Source organism: Microcebus murinus, chromosome 27 (genome assembly GCF_040939455.1).
Source record: "Microcebus murinus isolate Inina chromosome 27, M.murinus_Inina_mat1.0, whole genome shotgun sequence".
Lineage (NCBI taxonomy): Eukaryota > Metazoa > Chordata > Mammalia > Primates > Cheirogaleidae > Microcebus > Microcebus murinus.
This window is the reverse complement of record NC_134130.1, coordinates 20,197,013-20,223,715: the sequence shown is the minus strand read 5'-3', so window position 1 is coordinate 20,223,715 and position 26,703 is coordinate 20,197,013. Positions and strand designations below refer to the sequence as shown.

Genomic DNA, 26,703 nt, shown 5'->3' with positions numbered 1-26,703 from the left:
GACAAGAGGAGGCCCCACGGTGCGGGCTGGGGCGCCAGGCACCGCGCGCGCGCTGAGGGTGGGGGTGACCCCCACCCCGGGCCGCCGCCGCGCTCCCAGAAAGGGGACAGAACAAGAGGCAAAAAAAAAAAAAAAAAAAAAAAAAAGCAGCAGCCTGTGGCACCCGGTATTCCCAGGCGGTCTCCCATCCAAGTACTAACCAGGCCCGACCCTGCTTAGCTTCCGAGACCAGACGAGATCGGGGGCGTTCAGGGTGGTGTGGCCCTAGACGGCGGCGGAGGGCGCCCCTGCCCCGCTCGAGAAGCCGAGCCTCTCTGGGCTTCCCCGCCGCCGCCTCCCGCCCCAGGCCCCGCGCCGGGCCGGGCCGGGCTGGTTGAGTTCGCCGGCCGGGTCCCGCTGGCTCCCAGGGACGGGGGTGATGGGCGGGGCGGGGCGGGGCGGGGCGGGGTGGGGGGGCTGTCTCTCTATACACACACACACACACTCACACTCACTCACACTCACACAAGATGCGCCTCCACGGCTGGACTCGCCAAGGTGGAGCCCTCCCAGCCCCCCTCGTCTCCTCGCCCGGCCTCCTTCACCTACCCGCTGCCCACCCCCAGCGCGTCGCTGCCGCTGACTGCGCACGCGCGGGACGCTCGCCCTTTGACCCCAGCCAGGGGCCGCCCTCCCCCACAACCCCTTTCAGCTGCGCCCCCCCCCTCGCCCTGTGGGTGGGCTGCCGCCTATTCCCCCGGGCCAGGGCTGGGGCACAGCCAGTGTATGGGGCGTCTCTCTCTGGGGATGTGTCCCATGGGTGGGGTGGGGTGGCGTGGTTTGGGGGGCGCTGAAGAAATCAGTCCCCTCCATCTCCTACCTCTGGAAAACGCCCAAGCCCGTGGAGAACTGCCGGCACCGCTTCGTGGGGGCCGGGACCCTCCTCCGTGTCCTCCTGTGGCCCAGTCCAAGGGGCCTGGGCCTGGCCGGGGCTGCATTGGACCCCGACCACCCTGGCGTGTGGACTCGCTAAAAATCGGCCATTAGATATTGGATTCCAGCTTCCTGGAGGTCATTTCACTAATGAGTGCACCGGAAAGAGTTTCCTAATCCATCTGTGAGGGTGGCAACTGAAAGAGAATTTTAAAGCTGACAGAATAGGCGAGGGAAGGCATAGGAGATTTCCACACCCAGCAAGGAAGACTGTCCCGAAATGGAAGAAAGAAACGAGCAAACAGAGACACCGGTAGCCCGCCCGGAAAAGAGTCTGCCCCTGAGAGAAAGCACCCTGACCAGGTTCACCCGTGGGTGGGTGGCGAGCTAGCGGCATTCAGAAGAGCGAGGCCCGCAGTCTGTGCGGAAGACACCTGCGCTCGGGTGTGTGTGGCGGCGCGATTCACAAGCAGCTCTAGATGTTAAACCAAGGAGAAGCCAGGGAGTTCCCAACGCCCCAGGTGTCCTCAGCCCACGACTGGCTGCTGTGGGAATGCGAAGCCCGGCTCCTTGTCTCAGAGCGGGGTTCCCAGGAGGATCAGGCTGAAGCTGGGACTTGGCCTCAAAGTGTCCCCTCGCATGGCCACCCCCTTCCCCTTCCTGCTCCTCTACTCCTGGTGCCCCTCCATCCAGGGGCCAGACCTTAAAGAGTCACCGCAAGAGAATCCTGGTCCCAAAGGAGCCTTCTGGGGGACCGGTGCTGAGAGAGGTTGTGGGCATGGCCCGCTGGGGCTCTGCCCGACCCAGGGCTGAGAGATGCCACCTCCCAGCTCTGGGTCCCTGCAGGAAGTGTTGGCAAGCACAGGGCCGGTCCTCCAAAGGCCCAGGTGCAGGGAGCCCAGGCCAAGCAGCCTGTGGAAGAAGCCACTTGCCGTGCCACCCCGGGAACAGGACTGCAGGCCCCGCCCTTCCCACCTCCTCCTCCTCCTCCTCCTCCTCCCCCCCGCCCCGCCCCCACAGGGCACAGGGCTCAGAGACACCTCAGACTCTTGCTACCCAAAGTGCAAAGGGCATCAGTTGCTCCTCCAACACCCCCCCCCCCCGCCCAGCAGACCACGTTGTCCAGCCAGCCCCCGGGCCTCCCTGGGGTGCCCAGCACAAAAGTGCAGACACCCACCGGACCCTCAGTCTCAGTTTTCGGAGGTTTTTGCCACTCTAAGGACCCGCAGGCCAGCTGGGCCTTCGGGCAGGACAGAGAGCCCCGGAATCCGACGTGGAGAGCTGCGTGTACGTCCCCATCAGGAGGCGGTCCCCACCTCCGCGGCTCTCCCCTTGCGGGGAGCGGCAGCCCAGCCGGCAGCCGCAGGGCCTCAGGGAAGACACCAGGCTGGGCCCCCGCGGCACAGCGGGGGCACGTCCCCCGCACTCACGCGACTTAGGGACGGCTGCTGGAGACTGCTGCGGCCACCCTGCTGCCGGGTTTCTGGAGGGCTTCCTGGAAGCAGCATCCACACCAAGCCCTTGGAAGGCCCAGGCGACGGAGGAGCCGGTCAGGCAGGGGCCGAGGACGGTGAGAGGCCGGGCGGGAAGGAGCGTGTCAGACAGGGGCAGAGGACGGTGACAGGCCGGGCGGGGAGGAGCCGGTCAGGCGGGGGCCCAGGACAGTGACGGGCCTGGCCGGGGAGGAGTGCGTCAGGCAGGGGCAGAGGAGACGGGCTGGGTAAGGGTTAGGGTTACAGTTAGGGCACAATTCACAATCCCAAAGACGTGGAAGCGACCCGAGTGCCCATCCATCCAGGAGTGCATCAATAAAATGTGGCACGTGGACACCACGGAGTGCCATTCGGCTGTGAGGAGCAGCGGTGAGAGGGCGCCTCTCGTGTTCTCCTGGCCAGAGCTGGAACCCGTTCCAGTAGGCCAAGTATCCCAAGAATGGACACACGAGCACCACGTGAGCGCGCTCACCAGCAAATTGGTACGAACGGATGGACGCCTAAGTGGACAGAGAGGAATCACCTTCATCGGGTGGGTGTCGGGCGGGTGGGGGGAGGGGAGGGGCATACACATCCATTAGGCATGGGGTGGGTGCGCACCGACTGGGGGATGGGCGCACTTGAAGCTCTGACCCGAGGGGGGAGGCTTGGAGAGGGCAAGGCACCCGACCTTAACATTGGTACCCCCACAATACGCTGGAACAACATGAGAGGTATATGAATAAGAACACAGGGGGGGCCGGGCGCGGTGGCTCACGCCTGTAATCCTAGCTCTCTGGGAGGCCGAGGCGGGCGGATTGCTCCAGGTCAGGAGTTCGAAACCAGCCTGAGCAAGAGCGAGACCCCGTCTCTACTAAAAATAGAGAGAAATTAATTGGCCAACTAATATATATAGAAAAACACAGCCGGGCGTGGTGGTGCATGCCTGTAGTCCCAACTACTCGGGAGGCTGAGGCAGCAGGATTGCTTGAGCCCGGAGATTGAGGTTGCTGTGAGCTAGGCTGACGCCATGGCACTCACTCTAGCCTGGGCAGCAAAACGAGACTCTGTCTCAAAAAAAAAAAAAAAAAAAAGAACACAGGGGGGAGGGCGGCACGGGCAACACATGTCACCTGAATACTTGTACTCCCATCATCTGCTTGAAAAGAGAGAGAAAAGAAAATGCAATCCTAGAGGTAAGAGACACTTTTTAAAAATAATGAATCCGAAGAGAAAAGTAAAAGGAGGCCTGTGGAGCAGGTCTGGGTGTGACTCCGGATCCCCCAACATCAGGTGCCACCACCAAAGATTCCTGCGTGTAGCCCATAGAACCCCAAAAGCAACGGGACGAGTTCTGGTCACATACTCCCTCAAAATGACATCCTGGCCTTCTTCTGGAACTCCCTCCCCTCTCAGACTCTCAAGGTTTCCTCCAGCGTGTCGGTTCCCACAGAGCAGACCTTTGGTCTGAGACCTGACAGTCCAGATGCCACGCATGCTGCCGCGTGGCGGCGGTGTCGCGGCTTGGGACAAGAGGAGGCCCCACGGTGCGGGCTGGGGCGCCAGGCACCGCGCGCGCGCTGAGGGTGGGGGTGACCCCCACCCCGGGCCGCCGCCGCGCTCCCAGAAAGGGGACAGAACAAGAGGCAAAAAAAAAAAAAAAAAAAAAAAAAAGCAGCAGCCTGTGGCACCCGGTATTCCCAGGCGGTCTCCCATCCAAGTACTAACCAGGCCCGACCCTGCTTAGCTTCCGAGACCAGACGAGATCGGGGGCGTTCAGGGTGGTGTGGCCCTAGACGGCGGCGGAGGGCGCCCCTGCCCCGCTCGAGAAGCCGAGCCTCTCTGGGCTTCCCCGCCGCCGCCTCCCGCCCCAGGCCCCGCGCCGGGCCGGGCCGGGCCGGCCTGGTCCCGCGGGCTCCCAGGGTCCGGGGTGATGGGCGGGGCGGGGCGGGGCGGGGCGGGGTGGGGGGCTGTCTCTCTCTACACACACACACACACACTCACACTCCTCACACTCACACAAGATGCGCCTCCACGGCTGGACTCGCCAAGGTGGAGCCCTCCCAGCCCCCCTCGTCTCCTCGCCCGGCCTCCTTCACCTACCCGCTGCCCACCCCCAGCGCGTCGCTGCCGCTGACTGCGCACGCGCGGGACGCTCGCCCTTTGACCCCAGCCAGGGGCCGCCCTCCCCCACAACCCCTTTCAGCTGCGCCCCCCCCCTCGCCCTGTGTGTGGGCTGCCGCCTATTCCCCCGGGCCAGGGCTGGGGCACAGCCAGTGTATGGGGCGTCTCTCTCTGGGGATGTGTCCCATGGGTTTGGTGGGGTGGCGTGGTTTGGGGGGCGCTGAAGAAATCAGTCCCCTCCATCTCCTACCTCTGGAAAACGCCCAAGCCCGTGGAGAACTGCCGGCACCGCTTCGTGGGGGCCGGGACCCTCCTCAGTGTCCTCCTGTGGCCCAGTCCAAGGGGCCTGGGCCTGGCCGGGGCTGCATTGGACCCCGACCACCCTGGCGTGTGGACTCGCTAAAAATCGGCCATTAGATATTGGATTCCAGCTTCCTGGAGGTCATTTCACTAATGAGTGCACCGGAAAGAGTTTCCTAATCCATCTGTGAGGGTGGCAACTGAAAGAGAATTTTAAAGCTGACAGAATAGGCGAGGGAAGGCATAGGAGATTTCCACAGCCAGCAAGGAAGACTTTCCCGAAATGGAAGAAAGAAACGAGCAAACAGAGACACCGGTAGCCCGCCCGGAAAAGAGTCTGCCCCTGAGAGAAAGCACCCTGACCAGGTTCACCCGTGGGTGGGTGGCGAGCTAGCGGCATTCAGAAGAGCGAGGCCCGCAGTCTGTGCGGAAGACACCTGCGCTCGGGTGTGTGTGGCGGCGCGATTCACAAGCAGCTCTAGATGTTAAACCAAGGAGAAGCCAGGGAGTTCCCAACGCCCCAGGTGTCCTCAGCCCACGACTGGCTGCTGTGGGAATGCGAAGCCCGGCTCCTTGTCTCAGAGCGGGGTTCCCAGGAGGATCAGGCTGAAGCTGGGACTTGGCCTCAAAGTGTCCCCTCGCATGGCCACCCCCTTCCCCTTCCTGCTCCTCTACTCCTGGTGCCCCTCCATCCAGGGGCCAGACCTTAAAGAGTCACCGCAAGAGAATCCTGGTCCCAAAGGAGCCTTCTGGGGGACCGGTGCTGAGAGAGGTTGTGGGCATGGCCCGCTGGGGCTCTGCCCGACCCAGGGCTGAGAGATGCCACCTCCCAGCTCTGGGTCCCTGCAGGAAGTGTTGGCAAGCACAGGGCCGGTCCTCCAAAGGCCCAGGTGCAGGGAGCCCAGGCCAAGCAGCCTGTGGAAGAAGCCACTTGCCGTGCCACCCCGGGAACAGGACTGCAGGCCCCGCCCTTCCCACCTCCTCCTCCTCCTCCTCCTCCTCCCCCCCGCCCCGCCCCCACAGGGCACAGGGCTCAGAGACACCTCAGACTCTTGCTACCCAAAGTGCAAAGGGCATCAGTTGCTCCTCCAACACCCCCCCCCGCCCAGCAGACCACGTTGTCCAGCCAGCCCCCGGGCCTCCCTGGGGTGCCCAGCACAAAAGTGCAGACACCCACCGGACCCTCAGTCTCAGTTTTCGGAGGTTTTTGCCACTCTAAGGACCCGCAGGCCAGCTGGGCCTTCGGGCAGGACAGAGAGCCCCGGAATCCGACGTGGAGAGCTGCGTGTACGTCCCCATCAGGAGGCGGTCCCCACCTCCGCGGCTCTCCCCTTGCGGGGAGCGGCAGCCCAGCCGGCAGCCGCAGGGCCTCAGGGAAGACACCAGGCTGGGCCCCCGCGGCACAGCGGGGGCACGTCCCCCGCACTCACGCGACTTAGGGACGGCTGCTGGAGACTGCTGCGGCCACCCTGCTGCCGGGTTTCTGGAGGGCTTCCTGGAAGCAGCATCCACACCAAGCCCTTGGAAGGCCCAGGCGACGGAGGAGCCGGTCAGGCAGGGGCCGAGGACGGTGAGAGGCCGGGCGGGAAGGAGCGTGTCAGACAGGGGCAGAGGACGGTGACAGGCCGGGCGGGGAGGAGCCGGTCAGGCGGGGGCCCAGGACAGTGACGGGCCTGGCCGGGGAGGAGTGCGTCAGGCAGGGGCAGAGGAGACGGGCTGGGTAAGGGTTAGGGTTACAGTTAGGGCACAATTCACAATCCCAAAGACGTGGAAGCGACCCGAGTGCCCATCCATCCAGGAGTGCATCAATAAAATGTGGCACGTGGACACCACGGAGTGCCATTCGGCTGTGAGGAGCAGCGGTGAGAGGGCGCCTCTCGTGTTCTCCTGGCCAGAGCTGGAACCCGTTCCAGTAGGCCAAGTATCCCAAGAATGGACACACGAGCACCACGTGAGCGCGCTCACCAGCAAATTGGTACGAACGGATGGACGCCTAAGTGGACAGAGAGGAATCACCTTCATCGGGTGGGTGTCGGGCGGGTGGGGGGAGGGGAGGGGCATACACATCCATTAGGCATGGGGTGGGTGCGCACCGACTGGGGGATGGGCGCACTTGAAGCTCTGACCCGAGGGGGGAGGCTTGGAGAGGGCAAGGCACCCGACCTTAACATTGGTACCCCCACAATACGCTGGAACAACATGAGAGGTATATGAATAAGAACACAGGGGGGGCCGGGCGCGGTGGCTCACGCCTGTAATCCTAGCTCTCTGGGAGGCCGAGGCGGGCGGATTGCTCCAGGTCAGGAGTTCGAAACCAGCCTGAGCAAGAGCGAGACCCCGTCTCTACTAAAAATAGAGAGAAATTAATTGGCCAACTAATATATATAGAAAAACACAGCCGGGCGTGGTGGTGCATGCCTGTAGTCCCAACTACTCGGGAGGCTGAGGCAGCAGGATTGCTTGAGCCCGGAGATTGAGGTTGCTGTGAGCTAGGCTGACGCCATGGCACTCACTCTAGCCTGGGCAGCAAAACGAGACTCTGTCTCAAAAAAAAAAAAAAAAAAAGAACACAGGGGGGAGGGCGGCACGGGCAACACATGTCACCTGAATACTTGTACTCCCATCATCTGCTTGAAAAGAGAGAGAAAAGAAAATGCAATCCTAGAGGTAAGAGACACTTTTTAAAAATAATGAATCCGAAGAGAAAAGTAAAAGGAGGCCTGTGGAGCAGGTCTGGGTGTGACTCCGGATCCCCCAACATCAGGTGCCACCACCAAAGATTCCTGCGTGTAGCCCATAGAACCCCAAAAGCAACGGGACGAGTTCTGGTCACATACTCCCTCAAAATGACATCCTGGCCTTCTTCTGGAACTCCCTCCCCTCTCAGACTCTCAAGGTTTCCTCCAGCGTGTCGGTTCCCACAGAGCAGACCTTTGGTCTGAGACCTGACAGTCCAGATGCCACGCATGCTGCCGCGTGGCGGCGGTGTCGCGGCTTGGGACAAGAGGAGGCCCCACGGTGCGGGCTGGGGCGCCAGGCACCGCGCGCGCGCTGAGGGTGGGGGTGACCCCCACCCCGGGCCGCCGCCGCGCTCCCAGAAAGGGGACAGAACAAGAGGCAAAAAAAAAAAAAAAAAAAAAAAAAAAGCAGCAGCCTGTGGCACCCGGTATTCCCAGGCGGTCTCCCATCCAAGTACTAACCAGGCCCGACCCTGCTTAGCTTCCGAGACCAGACGAGATCGGGGGCGTTCAGGGTGGTGTGGCCCTAGACGGCGGCGGAGGGCGCCCCTGCCCCGCTCGAGAAGCCGAGCCTCTCTGGGCTTCCCCGCCGCCGCCTCCCGCCCCAGGCCCCGCGCCGGGCCGGGCCGGGCCGGCCTGGTCCCGCGGGCTCCCAGGGTCCGGGGTGATGGGCGGGGCGGGGCGGGGCGGGGCGGGATGGGGGGCTGTCTCTCTCTACACACACACACACACACTCACACTCACTCACACTCACACAAGATGCGCCTCCACGGCTGGACTCGCCAAGGTGGAGCCCTCCCAGCCCCCCTCGTCTCCTCGCCCGGCCTCCTTCACCTACCCGCTGCCCACCCCCAGCGCGTCGCTGCCGCTGACTGCGCACGCGCGGGACGCTCGCCCTTTGACCCCAGCCAGGGGCCGCCCTCCCCCACAACCCCTTTCAGCTGCGCCCCCCCCCTCGCCCTGTGTGTGGGCTGGCGCCTATTCCCCCGGGCCAGGGCTGGGGCACAGCCAGTGTATGGGGCGTCTCTCTCTGGGGATGTGTCCCATGGGTTTGGTGGGGTGGCGTGGTTTGGGGGGCGCTGAAGAAATCAGTCCCCTCCATCTCCTACCTCTGGAAAACGCCCAAGCCCGTGGAGAACTGCCGGCACCGCTTCGTGGGGGCCGGGACCCTCCTCAGTGTCCTCCTGTGGCCCAGTCCAAGGGGCCTGGGCCTGGCCGGGGCTGCATTGGACCCCGACCACCCTGGCGTGTGGACTCGCTAAAAATCGGCCATTAGATATTGGATTCCAGCTTCCTGGAGGTCATTTCACTAATGAGTGCACCGGAAAGAGTTTCCTAATCCATCTGTGAGGGTGGCAACTGAAAGAGAATTTTAAAGCTGACAGAATAGGCGAGGGAAGGCATAGGAGATTTCCACAGCCAGCAAGGAAGACTTTCCCGAAATGGAAGAAAGAAACGAGCAAACAGAGACACCGGTAGCCCGCCCGGAAAAGAGTCTGCCCCTGAGAGAAAGCACCCTGACCAGGTTCACCCGTGGGTGGGTGGCGAGCTAGCGGCATTCAGAAGAGCGAGGCCCGCAGTCTGTGCGGAAGACACCTGCGCTCGGGTGTGTGTGGCGGCGCGATTCACAAGCAGCTCTAGATGTTAAACCAAGGAGAAGCCAGGGAGTTCCCAACGCCCCAGGTGTCCTCAGCCCACGACTGGCTGCTGTGGGAATGCGAAGCCCGGCTCCTTGTCTCAGAGCGGGGTTCCCAGGAGGATCAGGCTGAAGCTGGGACTTGGCCTCAAAGTGTCCCCTCGCATGGCCACCCCCTTCCCCTTCCTGCTCCTCTACTCCTGGTGCCCCTCCATCCAGGGGCCAGACCTTAAAGAGTCACCGCAAGAGAATCCTGGTCCCAAAGGAGCCTTCTGGGGGACCGGTGCTGAGAGAGGTTGTGGGCATGGCCCGCTGGGGCTCTGCCCGACCCAGGGCTGAGAGATGCCACCTCCCAGCTCTGGGTCCCTGCAGGAAGTGTTGGCAAGCACAGGGCCGGTCCTCCAAAGGCCCAGGTGCAGGGAGCCCAGGCCAAGCAGCCTGTGGAAGAAGCCACTTGCCGTGCCACCCCGGGAACAGGACTGCAGGCCCCGCCCTTCCCACCTCCTCCTCCTCCTCCTCCTCCTCCCCCCCGCCCCGCCCCCACAGGGCACAGGGCTCAGAGACACCTCAGACTCTTGCTACCCAAAGTGCAAAGGGCATCAGTTGCTCCTCCAACACCCCCCCCCCCGCCCAGCAGACCACGTTGTCCAGCCAGCCCCCGGGCCTCCCTGGGGTGCCCAGCACAAAAGTGCAGACACCCACCGGACCCTCAGTCTCAGTTTTCGGAGGTTTTTGCCACTCTAAGGACCCGCAGGCCAGCTGGGCCTTCGGGCAGGACAGAGAGCCCCGGAATCCGACGTGGAGAGCTGCGTGTACGTCCCCATCAGGAGGCGGTCCCCACCTCCGCGGCTCTCCCCTTGCGGGGAGCGGCAGCCCAGCCGGCAGCCGCAGGGCCTCAGGGAAGACACCAGGCTGGGCCCCCGCGGCACAGCGGGGGCACGTCCCCCGCACTCACGCGACTTAGGGACGGCTGCTGGAGACTGCTGCGGCCACCCTGCTGCCGGGTTTCTGGAGGGCTTCCTGGAAGCAGCATCCACACCAAGCCCTTGGAAGGCCCAGGCGACGGAGGAGCCGGTCAGGCAGGGGCCGAGGACGGTGAGAGGCCGGGCGGGAAGGAGCGTGTCAGACAGGGGCAGAGGACGGTGACAGGCCGGGCGGGGAGGAGCCGGTCAGGCGGGGGCCCAGGACAGTGACGGGCCTGGCCGGGGAGGAGTGCGTCAGGCAGGGGCAGAGGAGACGGGCTGGGTAAGGGTTAGGGTTACAGTTAGGGCACAATTCACAATCCCAAAGACGTGGAAGCGACCCGAGTGCCCATCCATCCAGGAGTGCATCAATAAAATGTGGCACGTGGACACCACGGAGTGCCATTCGGCTGTGAGGAGCAGCGGTGAGAGGGCGCCTCTCGTGTTCTCCTGGCCAGAGCTGGAACCCGTTCCAGTAGGCCAAGTATCCCAAGAATGGACACACGAGCACCACGTGAGCGCGCTCACCAGCAAATTGGTACGAACGGATGGACGCCTAAGTGGACAGAGAGGAATCACCTTCATCGGGTGGGTGTCGGGCGGGTGGGGGGAGGGGAGGGGCATACACATCCATTAGGCATGGGGTGGGTGCGCACCGACTGGGGGATGGGCGCACTTGAAGCTCTGACCCGAGGGGGGAGGCTTGGAGAGGGCAAGGCACCCGACCTTAACATTGGTACCCCCACAATACGCTGGAACAACATGAGAGGTATATGAATAAGAACACAGGGGGGGCCGGGCGCGGTGGCTCACGCCTGTAATCCTAGCTCTCTGGGAGGCCGAGGCGGGCGGATTGCTCCAGGTCAGGAGTTCGAAACCAGCCTGAGCAAGAGCGAGACCCCGTCTCTACTAAAAATAGAGAGAAATTAATTGGCCAACTAATATATATAGAAAAACACAGCCGGGCGTGGTGGTGCATGCCTGTAGTCCCAACTACTCGGGAGGCTGAGGCAGCAGGATTGCTTGAGCCCGGAGATTGAGGTTGCTGTGAGCTAGGCTGACGCCATGGCACTCACTCTAGCCTGGGCAGCAAAACGAGACTCTGTCTCAAAAAAAAAAAAAAAAAAAAGAACACAGGGGGGAGGGCGGCACGGGCAACACATGTCACCTGAATACTTGTACTCCCATCATCTGCTTGAAAAGAGAGAGAAAAGAAAATGCAATCCTAGAGGTAAGAGACACTTTTTAAAAATAATGAATCCGAAGAGAAAAGTAAAAGGAGGCCTGTGGAGCAGGTCTGGGTGTGACTCCGGATCCCCCAACATCAGGTGCCACCACCAAAGATTCCTGCGTGTAGCCCATAGAACCCCAAAAGCAACGGGACGAGTTCTGGTCACATACTCCCTCAAAATGACATCCTGGCCTTCTTCTGGAACTCCCTCCCCTCTCAGACTCTCAAGGTTTCCTCCAGCGTGTCGGTTCCCACAGAGCAGACCTTTGGTCTGAGACCTGACAGTCCAGATGCCACGCATGCTGCCGCGTGGCGGCGGTGTCGCGGCTTGGGACAAGAGGAGGCCCCACGGTGCGGGCTGGGGCGCCAGGCACCGCGCGCGCGCTGAGGGTGGGGGTGACCCCCACCCCGGGCCGCCGCCGCGCTCCCAGAAAGGGGACAGAACAAGAGGCAAAAAAAAAAAAAAAAAAAAAAAAAAGCAGCAGCCTGTGGCACCCGGTATTCCCAGGCGGTCTCCCATCCAAGTACTAACCAGGCCCGACCCTGCTTAGCTTCCGAGACCAGACGAGATCGGGGGCGTTCAGGGTGGTGTGGCCCTAGACGGCGGCGGAGGGCGCCCCTGCCCCGCTCGAGAAGCCGAGCCTCTCTGGGCTTCCCCGCCGCCGCCTCCCGCCCCAGGCCCCGCGCCGGGCCGGGCCGGGCTGGTTGAGTTCGCCGGCCGGGTCCCGCTGGCTCCCAGGGACGGGGGTGATGGGCGGGGCGGGGCGGGGCGGGGCGGGGTGGGGGGGCTGTCTCTCTATACACACACACACACACTCACACTCACTCACACTCACACAAGATGCGCCTCCACGGCTGGACTCGCCAAGGTGGAGCCCTCCCAGCCCCCCTCGTCTCCTCGCCCGGCCTCCTTCACCTACCCGCTGCCCACCCCCAGCGCGTCGCTGCCGCTGACTGCGCACGCGCGGGACGCTCGCCCTTTGACCCCAGCCAGGGGCCGCCCTCCCCCACAACCCCTTTCAGCTGCGCCCCCCCCCTCGCCCTGTGTGTGGGCTGCCGCCTATTCCCCCGGGCCAGGGCTGGGGCACAGCCAGTGTATGGGGCGTCTCTCTCTGGGGATGTGTCCCATGGGTTTGGTGGGGTGGCGTGGTTTGGGGGGCGCTGAAGAAATCAGTCCCCTCCATCTCCTACCTCTGGAAAACGCCCAAGCCCGTGGAGAACTGCCGGCACCGCTTCGTGGGGGCCGGGACCCTCCTCAGTGTCCTCCTGTGGCCCAGTCCAAGGGGCCTGGGCCTGGCCGGGGCTGCATTGGACCCCGACCACCCTGGCGTGTGGACTCGCTAAAAATCGGCCATTAGATATTGGATTCCAGCTTCCTGGAGGTCATTTCACTAATGAGTGCACCGGAAAGAGTTTCCTAATCCATCTGTGAGGGTGGCAACTGAAAGAGAATTTTAAAGCTGACAGAATAGGCGAGGGAAGGCATAGGAGATTTCCACAGCCAGCAAGGAAGACTTTCCCGAAATGGAAGAAAGAAACGAGCAAACAGAGACACCGGTAGCCCGCCCGGAAAAGAGTCTGCCCCTGAGAGAAAGCACCCTGACCAGGTTCACCCGTGGGTGGGTGGCGAGCTAGCGGCATTCAGAAGAGCGAGGCCCGCAGTCTGTGCGGAAGACACCTGCGCTCGGGTGTGTGTGGCGGCGCGATTCACAAGCAGCTCTAGACGTTAAACCAAGGAGAAGCCAGGGAGTTCCCAACGCCCCAGGTGTCCTCAGCCCACGACTGGCTGCTGTGGGAATGCGAAGCCCGGCTCCTTGTCTCAGAGCGGGGTTCCCAGGAGGATCAGGCTGAAGCTGGGACTTGGCCTCAAAGTGTCCCCTCGCATGGCCACCCCCTTCCCCTTCCTGCTCCTCTACTCCTGGTGCCCCTCCATCCAGGGGCCAGACCTTAAAGAGTCACCGCAAGAGAATCCTGGTCCCAAAGGAGCCTTCTGGGGGACCGGTGCTGAGAGAGGTTGTGGGCATGGCCCGCTGGGGCTCTGCCCGACCCAGGGCTGAGAGATGCCACCTCCCAGCTCTGGGTCCCTGCAGGAAGTGTTGGCAAGCACAGGGCCGGTCCTCCAAAGGCCCAGGTGCAGGGAGCCCAGGCCAAGCAGCCTGTGGAAGAAGCCACTTGCCGTGCCACCCCGGGAACAGGACTGCAGGCCCCGCCCTTCCCACCTCCTCCTCCTCCTCCTCCTCCTCCCCCCCGCCCCGCCCCCACAGGGCACAGGGCTCAGAGACACCTCAGACTCTTGCTACCCAAAGTGCAAAGGGCATCAGTTGCTCCTCCAACACCCCCCCCCCCCCGCCCAGCAGACCACGTTGTCCAGCCAGCCCCCGGGCCTCCCTGGGGTGCCCAGCACAAAAGTGCAGACACCCACCGGACCCTCAGTCTCAGTTTTCGGAGGTTTTTGCCACTCTAAGGACCCGCAGGCCAGCTGGGCCTTCGGGCAGGACAGAGAGCCCCGGAATCCGACGTGGAGAGCTGCGTGTACGTCCCCATCAGGAGGCGGTCCCCACCTCCGCGGCTCTCCCCTTGCGGGGAGCGGCAGCCCAGCCGGCAGCCGCAGGGCCTCAGGGAAGACACCAGGCTGGGCCCCCGCGGCACAGCGGGGGCACGTCCCCCGCACTCACGCGACTTAGGGACGGCTGCTGGAGACTGCTGCGGCCACCCTGCTGCCGGGTTTCTGGAGGGCTTCCTGGAAGCAGCATCCACACCAAGCCCTTGGAAGGCCCAGGCGACGGAGGAGCCGGTCAGGCAGGGGCCGAGGACGGTGAGAGGCCGGGCGGGAAGGAGCGTGTCAGACAGGGGCAGAGGACGGTGACAGGCCGGGCGGGGAGGAGCCGGTCAGGCGGGGGCCCAGGACAGTGACGGGCCTGGCCGGGGAGGAGTGCGTCAGGCAGGGGCAGAGGAGACGGGCTGGGTAAGGGTTAGGGTTACAGTTAGGGCACAATTCACAATCCCAAAGACGTGGAAGCGACCCGAGTGCCCATCCATCCAGGAGTGCATCAATAAAATGTGGCACGTGGACACCACGGAGTGCCATTCGGCTGTGAGGAGCAGCGGTGAGAGGGCGCCTCTCGTGTTCTCCTGGCCAGAGCTGGAACCCGTTCCAGTAGGCCAAGTATCCCAAGAATGGACACACGAGCACCACGTGAGCGCGCTCACCAGCAAATTGGTACGAACGGATGGACGCCTAAGTGGACAGAGAGGAATCACCTTCATCGGGTGGGTGTCGGGCGGGTGGGGGGAGGGGAGGGGCATACACATCCATTAGGCATGGGGTGGGTGCGCACCGACTGGGGGATGGGCGCACTTGAAGCTCTGACCCGAGGGGGGAGGCTTGGAGAGGGCAAGGCACCCGACCTTAACATTGGTACCCCCACAATACGCTGGAACAACATGAGAGGTATATGAATAAGAACACAGGGGGGGCCGGGCGCGGTGGCTCACGCCTGTAATCCTAGCTCTCTGGGAGGCCGAGGCGGGCGGATTGCTCCAGGTCAGGAGTTCGAAACCAGCCTGAGCAAGAGCGAGACCCCGTCTCTACTAAAAATAGAGAGAAATTAATTGGCCAACTAATATATATAGAAAAACACAGCCGGGCGTGGTGGTGCATGCCTGTAGTCCCAACTACTCGGGAGGCTGAGGCAGCAGGATTGCTTGAGCCCGGAGATTGAGGTTGCTGTGAGCTAGGCTGACGCCATGGCACTCACTCTAGCCTGGGCAGCAAAACGAGACTCTGTCTCAAAAAAAAAAAAAAAAAAAAGAACACAGGGGGGAGGGCGGCACGGGCAACACATGTCACCTGAATACTTGTACTCCCATCATCTGCTTGAAAAGAGAGAGAAAAGAAAATGCAATCCTAGAGGTAAGAGACACTTTTTAAAAATAATGAATCCGAAGAGAAAAGTAAAAGGAGGCCTGTGGAGCAGGTCTGGGTGTGACTCCGGATCCCCCAACATCAGGTGCCACCACCAAAGATTCCTGCGTGTAGCCCATAGAACCCCAAAAGCAACGGGACGAGTTCTGGTCACATACTCCCTCAAAATGACATCCTGGCCTTCTTCTGGAACTCCCTCCCCTCTCAGACTCTCAAGGTTTCCTCCAGCGTGTCGGTTCCCACAGAGCAGACCTTTGGTCTGAGACCTGACAGTCCAGATGCCACGCATGCTGCCGCGTGGCGGCGGTGTCGCGGCTTGGGACAAGAGGAGGCCCCACGGTGCGGGCTGGGGCGCCAGGCACCGCGCGCGCGCTGAGGGTGGGGGTGACCCCCACCCCGGGCCGCCGCCGCGCTCCCAGAAAGGGGACAGAACAAGAGGCAAAAAAAAAAAAAAAAAAAAAAAAAAAGCAGCAGCCTGTGGCACCCGGTATTCCCAGGCGGTCTCCCATCCAAGTACTAACCAGGCCCGACCCTGCTTAGCTTCCGAGACCAGACGAGATCGGGGGCGTTCAGGGTGGTGTGGCCCTAGACGGCGGCGGAGGGCGCCCCTGCCCCGCTCGAGAAGCCGAGCCTCTCTGGGCTTCCCCGCCGCCGCCTCCCGCCCCAGGCCCCGCGCCGGGCCGGGCCGGGCTGGTTGAGTTCGCCGGCCGGGTCCCGCTGGCTCCCAGGGACGGGGGTGATGGGCGGGGCGGGGCGGGGCGGGGCGGGGTGGGGGGGCTGTCTCTCTATACACACACACACACACTCACACTCACTCACACTCACACAAGATGCGCCTCCACGGCTGGACTCGCCAAGGTGGAGCCCTCCCAGCCCCCCTCGTCTCCTCGCCCGGCCTCCTTCACCTACCCGCTGCCCACCCCCAGCGCGTCGCTGCCGCTGACTGCGCAGGCGCGGGACGCTCGCCCTTTGACCCCAGCCAGGGGCCGCCCTCCCCCACAACCCCTTTCAGCTGCGCCCCCCCCCTCGCCCTGTGTGTGGGCTGCCGCCTATTCCCCCGGGCCAGGGCTGGGGCACAGCCAGTGTATGGGGCGTCTCTCTCTGGGGATGTGTCCCATGGGTGGGGTGGGGTGGCGTGGTTTGGGGGGCGCTGAAGAAATCAGTCCCCTCCATCTCCTACCTCTGGAAAACGCCCAAGCCCGTGGAGAACTGCCGGCACCGCTTCGTGGGGGCCGGGACCCTCCTCCGTGTCCTCCTGTGGCCCAGTCCAAGGGGCCTGGGCCTGGCCGGGGCTGCATTGGACCCCGACCACCCTGGCGTGTGGACTCGCTAAAAATCGGCCATTAGATATTGGATTCCAGCTTCCTGGAGGTCATTTCACTAATGAGTGCACCGGAAAGAGTTTCCTAATCCATCTGTGAGGGTGGCAACTGAAAGAGAATTTTAAAGCTGACAGAATAGGCGAGGGAAGGCATAGGAGATTTCCACAGCCAGCAAGGAAGACTTTCCCGAAATGGAAGAAAGAAACGAGCAAACAGAGACACCGGTAGCCCGCCCGGAAAAGAGTCTGCCCCTGAGAGAAAGCACCCTGACCAGGTTCACCCGTGGGTGGGTGGCGAGCTAGCGGCATTCAGAAGAGCGAGGCCCGCAGTCTGTGCGGAAGACACCTGCGCTCGGGTGTGTGTGGCGGCGCGATTCACAAGCAGCTCTAGATGTTAAACCAAGGAGAAGCCAGGGAGTTCCCAACGCCCCAGGTGTCCTCAGCCCACGACTGGCTGCTGTGGGAATGCGAAGCCCGGCTCCTTGTCTCAGAGCGGGGTTCCCAGGAGGATCAGGCTGAAGCTGGGACTTGGCCTCAAAGTGTCCCCTCGCATGGCCACCCCCTTCCCCTTCCTGCTCCTCTACTCCTGGTGCCCCTCCATCCAGGGGCCAGACCTTAAAGAGTCACCGCAAGAGAATCCTGGTCCCAAAGGAGCCTTCTGGGGGACCGGTGCTGAGAGAGGTTGTGGGCATGGCCCGCTGGGGCTCTGCCCGACCCAGGGCTGAGAGATGCCACCTCCCAGCTCTGGGTCCCTGCAGGAAGTGTTGGCAAGCACAGGGCCGGTCCTCCAAAGGCCCAGGTGCAGGGAGCCCAGGCCAAGCAGCCTGTGGAAGAAGCCACTTGCCGTGCCACCCCGGGAACAGGACTGCAGGCCCCGCCCTTCCCACCTCCTCCTCCTCCTCCTCCTCCTCCCCCCCGCCCCGCCCCCACAGGGCACAGGGCTCAGAGACACCTCAGACTCTTGCTACCCAAAGTGCAAAGGGCATCAGTTGCTCCTCCAACACCCCCCCCCCCCGCCCAGCAGACCACGTTGTCCAGCCAGCCCCCGGGCCTCCCTGGGGTGCCCAGCACAAAAGTGCAGACACCCACCGGACCCTCAGTCTCAGTTTTCGGAGGTTTTTGCCACTCTAAGGACCCGCAGGCCAGCTGGGCCTTCGGGCAGGACAGAGAGCCCCGGAATCCGACGTGGAGAGCTGCGTGTACGTCCCCATCAGGAGGCGGTCCCCACCTCCGCGGCTCTCCCCTTGCGGGGAGCGGCAGCCCAGCCGGCAGCCGCAGGGCCTCAGGGAAGACACCAGGCTGGGCCCCCGCGGCACAGCGGGGGCACGTCCCCCGCACTCATGCGACTTAGGGACGGCTGCTGGAGACTGCTGCGGCCACCCTGCTGCCGGGTTTCTGGAGGGCTTCCTGGAAGCAGCATCCACACCAAGCCCTTGGAAGGCCCAGGTGACGGAGGAGCCGGTCAGGCAGGGGCCGAGGACGGTGAGAGGCCGGGCGGGAAGGAGCGTGTCAGACAGGGGCAGAGGACGGTGACAGGCCGGGCGGGGAGGAGCCGGTCAGGCGGGGGCCCAGGACAGTGACGGGCCTGGCCGGGGAGGAGTGCGTCAGGCAGGGGCAGAGGAGACGGGCTGGGTAAGGGTTAGGGTTACAGTTAGGGCACAATTCACAATCCCAAAGACGTGGAAGCGACCCGAGTGCCCATCCATCCAGGAGTGCATCAATAAAATGTGGCACGTGGACACCACGGAGTGCCATTCGGCTGTGAGGAGCAGCGGTGAGAGGGCGCCTCTCGTGTTCTCCTGGCCAGAGCTGGAACCCGTTCCAGTAGGCCAAGTATCCCAAGAATGGACACACGAGCACCACGTGAGCGCGCTCACCAGCAAATTGGTACGAACGGATGGACGCCTAAGTGGACAGAGAGGAATCACCTTCATCGGGTGGGTGTCGGGCGGGTGGGGGGAGGGGAGGGGCATACACATCCATTAGGCATGGGGTGGGTGCGCACCGACTGGGGGATGGGCGCACTTGAAGCTCTGACCCGAGGGGGGAGGCTTGGAGAGGGCAAGGCACCCGACCTTAACATTGGTACCCCCACAATACGCTGGAACAACATGAGAGGTATATGAATAAGAACACAGGGGGGGCCGGGCGCGGTGGCTCACGCCTGTAATCCTAGCTCTCTGGGAGGCCGAGGCGGGCGGATTGCTCCAGGTCAGGAGTTCGAAACCAGCCTGAGCAAGAGCGAGACCCCGTCTCTACTAAAAATAGAGAGAAATTAATTGGCCAACTAATATATATAGAAAAACACAGCCGGGCGTGGTGGTGCATGCCTGTAGTCCCAACTACTCGGGAGGCTGAGGCAGCAGGATTGCTTGAGCCCGGAGATTGAGGTTGCTGTGAGCTAGGCTGACGCCATGGCACTCACTCTAGCCTGGGCAGCAAAACGAGACTCTGTCTCAAAAAAAAAAAAAAAAAAGAACACAGGGGGGAGGGCGGCACGGGCAACACATGTCACCTGAATACTTGTACTCCCATCATCTGCTTGAAAAGAGAGAGAAAAGAAAATGCAATCCTAGAGGTAAGAGACACTTTTTAAAAATAATGAATCCGAAGAGAAAAGTAAAAGGAGGCCTGTGGAGCAGGTCTGGGTGTGACTCCGGATCCCCCAACATCAGGTGCCACCACCAAAGATTCCTGCGTGTAGCCCATAGAACCCCAAAAGCAACGGGACGAGTTCTGGTCACATACTCCCTCAAAATGACATCCTGGCCTTCTTCTGGAACTCCCTCCCCTCTCAGACTCTCAAGGTTTCCTCCAGCGTGTCGGTTCCCACAGAGCAGACCTTTGGTCTGAGACCTGACAGTCCAGATGCCACGCATGCTGCCGCGTGGCGGCGGTGTCGCGGCTTGGGACAAGAGGAGGCCCCACGGTGCGGGCTGGGGCGCCAGGCACCGCGCGCGCGCTGAGGGTGGGGGTGACCCCCACCCCGGGCCGCCGCCGCGCTCCCAGAAAGGGGACAGAACAAGAGGCAAAAAAAAAAAAAAAAAAAAAAAAAAGCAGCAGCCTGTGGCACCCGGTATTCCCAGGCGGTCTCCCATCCAAGTACTAACCAGGCCCGACCCTGCTTAGCTTCCGAGACCAGACGAGATCGGGGGCGTTCAGGGTGGTGTGGCCCTAGACGGCGGCGGAGGGCGCCCCTGCCCCGCTCGAGAAGCCGAGCCTCTCTGGGCTTCCCCGCCGCCGCCTCCCGCCCCAGGCCCCGCGCCGGGCCGGGCCGGGCCGGCCTGGTCCCGCGGGCTCCCAGGGTCCGGGGTGATGGGCGGGGCGGGGCGGGGCGGGGCGGGGCGGGGTGGGGGGCTGTCTCTCTCTACACACACACACACACACTCACACTCACACTCACACAAGATGCGCCTCCACGGCTGGACTCGCCAAGGTGGAGCCCTCCCAGCCCCCCTCGTCTCCTCGCCCGGCCTCCTTCACCTACCCGCTGCCCACCCCCAGCGCGTCGCTGCCGCTGACTGCGCACGCGCGGGACGCTCGCCCTTTGACCCCAGCCAGGGGCCGCCCTCCCCCACAACCCCTTTCAGCTGCGCCCCCCCCCTCGCCCTGTGTGTGGGCTGCCGCCTATTCCCCCGGGCCAGGGCTGGGGCACAGCCAGTGTATGGGGCGTCTCTCTCTGGGGATGTGTCCCATGGGTGGGGTGGGGTGGCGTGGTTTGGGGGGCGCTGAAGAAATCAGTCCCCTCCATCTCCTACCTCTGGAAAACGCCCAAGCCCGTGGAGAACTGCCGGCACCGCTTCGTGGGGGCCGGGACCCTCCTCAGTGTCCTCCTGTGGCCCAGTCCAAGGGGCCTGGGCCTGGCCGGGGCTGCATTGGACCCCGACCACCCTGGCGTGTGGACTCGCTAAAAATCGGCCATTAGATATTGGATTCCAGCTTCCTGGAGGTCATTTCACTAATGAGTGCACCGGAAAGAGTTTCCTAATCCATCTGTGAGGGTGGCAACTGAAAGAGAATTTTAAAGCTGACAGAATAGGCGAGGGAAGGCATAGGAGATTTCCACAGCCAGCAAGGAAGACTTTCCCGAAATGGAAGAAAGAAACGAGCAAACAGAGACACCGGTAGCCCGCCCGGAAAAGAGTCTGCCCCTGAGAGAAAGCACCCTGACCAGGTTCACCCGTGGGTGGGTGGCGAGCTAGCGGCATTCAGAAGAGCGAGGCCCGCAGTCTGTGCGGAAGACACCTGCGCTCGGGTGTGTGTGGCGGCGCGATTCACAAGCAGCTCTAGATGTTAAACCAAGGAGAAGCCAGGGAGTTCCCAACGCCCCAGGTGTCCTCAGCCCACGACTGGCTGCTGTGGGAATGCGAAGCCCGGCTCCTTGTCTCAGAGCGGGGTTCCCAGGAGGATCAGGCTGAAGCTGGGACTTGGCCTCAAAGTGTCCCCTCGCATGGCCACCCCCTTCCCCTTCCTGCTCCTCTACTCCTGGTGCCCCTCCATCCAGGGGCCAGACCTTAAAGAGTCACCGCAAGAGAATCCTGGTCCCAAAGGAGCCTTCTGGGGGACCGGTGCTGAGAGAGGTTGTGGGCATGGCCCGCTGGGGCTCTGCCCGACCCAGGGCTGAGAGATGCCACCTCCCAGCTCTGGGTCCCTGCAGGAAGTGTTGGCAAGCACAGGGCCGGTCCTCCAAAGGCCCAGGTGCAGGGAGCCCAGGCCAAGCAGCCTGTGGAAGAAGCCACTTGCCGTGCCACCCCGGGAACAGGACTGCAGGCCCCGCCCTTCCCACCTCCTCCTCCTCCTCCTCCTCCTCCCCCCCGCCCCGCCCCCACAGGGCACAGGGCTCAGAGACACCTCAGACTCTTGCTACCCAAAGTGCAAAGGGCATCAGTTGCTCCTCCAACACCCCCCCCCCCGCCCAGCAGACCACGTTGTCCAGCCAGCCCCCGGGCCTCCCTGGGGTGCCCAGCACAAAAGTGCAGACACCCACCGGACCCTCAGTCTCAGTTTTCGGAGGTTTTTGCCACTCTAAGGACCCGCAGGCCAGCTGGGCCTTCGGGCAGGACAGAGAGCCCCGGAATCCGACGTGGAGAGCTGCGTGTACGTCCCCATCAGGAGGCGGTCCCCACCTCCGCGGCTCTCCCCTTGCGGGGAGCGGCAGCCCAGCCGGCAGCCGCAGGGCCTCAGGGAAGACACCAGGCTGGGCCCCCGCGGCACAGCGGGGGCACGTCCCCCGCACTCACGCGACTTAGGGACGGCTGCTGGAGACTGCTGCGGCCACCCTGCTGCCGGGTTTCTGGAGGGCTTCCTGGAAGCAGCATCCACACCAAGCCCTTGGAAGGCCCAGGCGACGGAGGAGCCGGTCAGGCAGGGGCCGAGGACGGTGAGAGGCCGGGCGGGAAGGAGCGTGTCAGACAGGGGCAGAGGACGGTGACAGGCCGGGCGGGGAGGAGCCGGTCAGGCGGGGGCCCAGGACAGTGACGGGCCTGGCCGGGGAGGAGTGCGTCAGGCAGGGGCAGAGGAGACGGGCTGGGTAAGGGTTAGGGTTACAGTTAGGGCACAATTCACAATCCCAAAGACGTGGAAGCGACCCGAGTGCCCATCCATCCAGGAGTGCATCAATAAAATGTGGCACGTGGACACCACGGAGTGCCATTCGGCTGTGAGGAGCAGCGGTGAGAGGGCGCCTCTCGTGTTCTCCTGGCCAGAGCTGGAACCCGTTCCAGTAGGCCAAGTATCCCAAGAATGGACACACGAGCACCACGTGAGCGCGCTCACCAGCAAATTGGTACGAACGGATGGACGCCTAAGTGGACAGAGAGGAATCACCTTCATCGGGTGGGTGTCGGGCGGGTGGGGGGAGGGGAGGGGCATACACATCCATTAGGCATGGGGTGGGTGCGCACCGACTGGGGGATGGGCGCACTTGAAGCTCTGACCCGAGGGGGGAGGCTTGGAGAGGGCAAGGCACCCGACCTTAACATTGGTACCCCCACAATACGCTGGAACAACATGAGAGGTATATGAATAAGAACACAGGGGGGGCCGGGCGCGGTGGCTCACGCCTGTAATCCTAGCTCTCTGGGAGGCCGAGGCGGGCGGATTGCTCCAGGTCAGGAGTTCGAAACCAGCCTGAGCAAGAGCGAGACCCCGTCTCTACTAAAAATAGAGAGAAATTAATTGGCCAACTAATATATATAGAAAAACACAGCCGGGCGTGGTGGTGCATGCCTGTAGTCCCAACTACTCGGGAGGCTGAGGCAGCAGGATTGCTTGAGCCCGGAGATTGAGGTTGCTGTGAGCTAGGCTGACGCCATGGCACTCACTCTAGCCTGGGCAGCAAAACGAGACTCTGTCTCAAAAAAAAAAAAAAAAAAAAGAACACAGGGGGGAGGGCGGCACGGGCAACACATGTCACCTGAATACTTGTACTCCCATCATCTGCTTGAAAAGAGAGAGAAAAGAAAATGCAATCCTAGAGGTAAGAGACACTTTTTAAAAATAATGAATCCGAAGAGAAAAGTAAAAGGAGGCCTGTGGAGCAGGTCTGGGTGTGACTCCGGATCCCCCAACATCAGGTGCCACCACCAAAGATTCCTGCGTGTAGCCCATAGAACCCCAAAAGCAACGGGACGAGTTCTGGTCACATACTCCCTCAAAATGACATCCTGGCCTTCTTCTGGAACTCCCTCCCCTCTCAGACTCTCAAGGTTTCCTCCAGCGTGTCGGTTCCCACAGAGCAGACCTTTGGTCTGAGACCTGACAGTCCAGATGCCACGCATGCTGCCGCGTGGCGGCGGTGTCGCGGCTTGGGACAAGAGGAGGCCCCACGGTGCGGGCTGGGGCGCCAGGCACCGCGCGCGCGCTGAGGGTGGGGGTGACCCCCACCCCGGGCCGCCGCCGCGCTCCCAGAAAGGGGACAGAACAAGAGGCAAAAAAAAAAAAAAAAAAAAAAAAAAAGCAGCAGCCTGTGGCACCCGGTATTCCCAGGCGGTCTCCCATCCAAGTACTAACCAGGCCCGACCCTGCTTAGCTTCCGAGACCAGACGAGATCGGGGGCGTTCAGGGTGGTGTGGCCCTAGACGGCGGCGGAGGGCGCCCCTGCCCCGCTCGAGAAGCCGAGCCTCTCTGGGCTTCCCCGCCGCCGCCTCCCGCCCCAGGCCCCGCGCCGGGCCGGGCCGGGCCGGCCTGGTCCCGCGGGCTCCCAGGGTCCGGGGTGATGGGCGGGGCGGGGCGGGGCGGGGCGGGGTGGGGGGCTGTCTCTCTCTACACACACACACACACACTCACACTCACACTCACACAAGATGCGCCTCCACGGCTGGACTCGCCAAGGTGGAGCCCTCCCAGCCCCCCTCGTCTCCTCGCCCGGCCTCCTTCACCTACCCGCTGCCCACCCCCAGCGCGTCGCTGCCGCTGACTGCGCACGCGCGGGACGCTCGCCCTTTGACCCCAGCCAGGGGCCGCCCTCCCCCACAACCCCTTTCAGCTGCGCCCCCCCCCTCGCCCTGTGTGTGGGCTGCCGCCTATTCCCCCGGGCCAGGGCTGGGGCACAGCCAGTGTATGGGGCGTCTCTCTCTGGGGATGTGTCCCATGGGTGGGGTGGGGTGGCGTGGTTTGGGGGGCGCTGAAGAAATCAGTCCCCTCCATCTCCTACCTCTGGAAAACGCCCAAGCCCGTGGAGAACTGCCGGCACCGCTTCGTGGGGGCCGGGACCCTCCTCCGTGTCCTCCTGTGGCCCAGTCCAAGGGGCCTGGGCCTGGCCGGGGCTGCATTGGACCCCGACCACCCTGGCGTGTGGACTCGCTAAAAATCGGCCATTAGATATTGGATTCCAGCTTCCTGGAGGTCATTTCACTAATGAGTGCACCGGAAAGAGTTTCCTAATCCATCTGTGAGGGTGGCAACTGAAAGAGAATTTTAAAGCTGACAGAATAGGCGAGGGAAGGCATAGGAGATTTCCACAGCCAGCAAGGAAGACTTTCCCGAAATGGAAGAAAGAAACGAGCAAACAGAGACACCGGTAGCCCGCCCGGAAAAGAGTCTGCCCCTGAGAGAAAGCACCCTGACCAGGTTCACCCGTGGGTGGGTGGCGAGCTAGCGGCATTCAGAAGAGCGAGGCCCGCAGTCTGTGCGGAAGACACCTGCGCTCGGGTGTGTGTGGCGGCGCGATTCACAAGCAGCTCTAGACGTTAAACCCAGGAGAAGCCAGGGAGTTCCCAACGCCCCAGGTGTCCTCAGCCCACGACTGGCTGCTGTGGGAATGCGAAGCCCGGCTCCTTGTCTCAGAGCGGGGTTCCCAGGAGGATCAGGCTGAAGCTGGGACTTGGCCTCAAAGTGTCCCCTCGCATGGCCACCCCCTTCCCCTTCCTGCTCCTCTACTCCTGGTGCCCCTCCATCCAGGGGCCAGACCTTAAAGAGTCACCGCAAGAGAATCCTGGTCCCAAAGGAGCCTTCTGGGGGACCGGTGCTGAGAGAGGTTGTGGGCATGGCCCGCTGGGGCTCTGCCCGACCCAGGGCTGAGAGATGCCACCTCCCAGCTCTGGGTCCCTGCAGGAAGTGTTGGCAAGCACAGGGCCGGTCCTCCAAAGGCCCAGGTGCAGGGAGCCCAGGCCAAGCAGCCTGTGGAAGAAGCCACTTGCCGTGCCACCCCGGGAACAGGACTGCAGGCCCCGCCCTTCCCACCTCCTCCTCCTCCTCCTCCTCCTCCCCCCCGCCCCGCCCCCACAGGGCACAGGGCTCAGAGACACCTCAGACTCTTGCTACCCAAAGTGCAAAGGGCATCAGTTGCTCCTCCAACACCCCCCCCCCCCGCCCAGCAGACCACGTTGTCCAGCCAGCCCCCGGGCCTCCCTGGGGTGCCCAGCACAAAAGTGCAGACACCCACCGGACCCTCAGTCTCAGTTTTCGGAGGTTTTTGCCACTCTAAGGACCCGCAGGCCAGCTGGGCCTTCGGGCAGGACAGAGAGCCCCGGAATCCGACGTGGAGAGCTGCGTGTACGTCCCCATCAGGAGGCGGTCCCCACCTCCGCGGCTCTCCCCTTGCGGGGAGCGGCAGCCCAGCCGGCAGCCGCAGGGCCTCAGGGAAGACACCAGGCTGGGCCCCCGCGGCACAGCGGGGGCACGTCCCCCGCACTCACGCGACTTAGGGACGGCTGCTGGAGACTGCTGCGGCCACCCTGCTGCCGGGTTTCTGGAGGGCTTCCTGGAAGCAGCATCCACACCAAGCCCTTGGAAGGCCCAGGCGACGGAGGAGCCGGTCAGGCAGGGGCCGAGGACGGTGAGAGGCCGGGCGGGAAGGAGCGTGTCAGACAGGGGGAGAGGACGGTGACAGGCCGGGCGGGGAGGAGCCGGTCAGGCGGGGGCCCAGGACAGTGACGGGCCTGGCCGGGGAGGAGTGCGTCAGGCAGGGGCAGAGGAGACGGGCTGGGTAAGGGTTAGGGTTACAGTTAGGGCACAATTCACAATCCCAAAGACGTGGAAGCGACCCGAGTGCCCATCCATCCAGGAGTGCATCAATAAAATGTGGCACGTGGACACCACGGAGTGCCATTCGGCTGTGAGGAGCAGCGGTGAGAGGGCGCCTCTCGTGTTCTCCTGGCCAGAGCTGGAACCCGTTCCAGTAGGCCAAGTATCCCAAGAATGGACACACGAGCACCACGTGAGCGCGCTCACCAGCAAATTGGTACGAACGGATGGACGCCTAAGTGGACAGAGAGGAATCACCTTCATCGGGTGGGTGTCGGGCGGGTGGGGGGAGGGGAGGGGCATACACATCCATTAGGCATGGGGTGGGTGCGCACCGACTGGGGGATGGGCGCACTTGAAGCTCTGACCCGAGGGGGGAGGCTTGGAGAGGGCAAGGCACCCGACCTTAACATTGGTACCCCCACAATACGCTGGAACAACATGAGAGGTATATGAATAAGAACACAGGGGGGGCCGGGCGCGGTGGCTCACGCCTGTAATCCTAGCTCTCTGGGAGGCCGAGGCGGGCGGATTGCTCCAGGTCAGGAGTTCGAAACCAGCCTGAGCAAGAGCGAGACCCCGTCTCTACTAAAAATAGAGAGAAATTAATTGGCCAA

General features: G+C 63.1%; 7 non-coding genes across 7 annotated transcripts; all 7 read right to left on the bottom strand.

Annotated features, from left to right (window-relative positions):
- Positions 1 to 151: 151 nt before the first annotated feature.
- On the bottom strand, positions 152 to 270 carry LOC142864884 (5S ribosomal RNA). The gene has a single exon (XR_012915194.1). It is a non-coding gene; the product is annotated as a 5S ribosomal RNA (ribosomal RNA).
- Positions 271 to 4,063: 3,793 nt separating this feature from the next.
- LOC142864883 (5S ribosomal RNA) lies at positions 4,064 to 4,182 on the bottom strand. Its single transcript, XR_012915193.1, has one exon. It is a non-coding gene; the product is annotated as a 5S ribosomal RNA (ribosomal RNA).
- A 3,777-nt stretch (positions 4,183 to 7,959) lies between these two features.
- On the bottom strand, positions 7,960 to 8,078 carry LOC142864882 (5S ribosomal RNA). Its single transcript, XR_012915192.1, has one exon. It is a non-coding gene; the product is annotated as a 5S ribosomal RNA (ribosomal RNA).
- Positions 8,079 to 11,858: 3,780 nt separating this feature from the next.
- On the bottom strand, positions 11,859 to 11,977 carry LOC142864881 (5S ribosomal RNA). Its single transcript, XR_012915191.1, has one exon. It is a non-coding gene; the product is annotated as a 5S ribosomal RNA (ribosomal RNA).
- Positions 11,978 to 15,772: 3,795 nt separating this feature from the next.
- LOC142865009 (5S ribosomal RNA) lies at positions 15,773 to 15,891 on the bottom strand. Its single transcript, XR_012915297.1, has one exon. It is a non-coding gene; the product is annotated as a 5S ribosomal RNA (ribosomal RNA).
- Positions 15,892 to 19,682: 3,791 nt separating this feature from the next.
- LOC142865008 (5S ribosomal RNA) lies at positions 19,683 to 19,801 on the bottom strand. Its single transcript, XR_012915296.1, has one exon. It is a non-coding gene; the product is annotated as a 5S ribosomal RNA (ribosomal RNA).
- Positions 19,802 to 23,583: 3,782 nt separating this feature from the next.
- Positions 23,584 to 23,702, bottom strand: LOC142865007 (5S ribosomal RNA). The gene has a single exon (XR_012915295.1). It is a non-coding gene; the product is annotated as a 5S ribosomal RNA (ribosomal RNA).
- Positions 23,703 to 26,703: the final 3,001 nt, after the last annotated feature.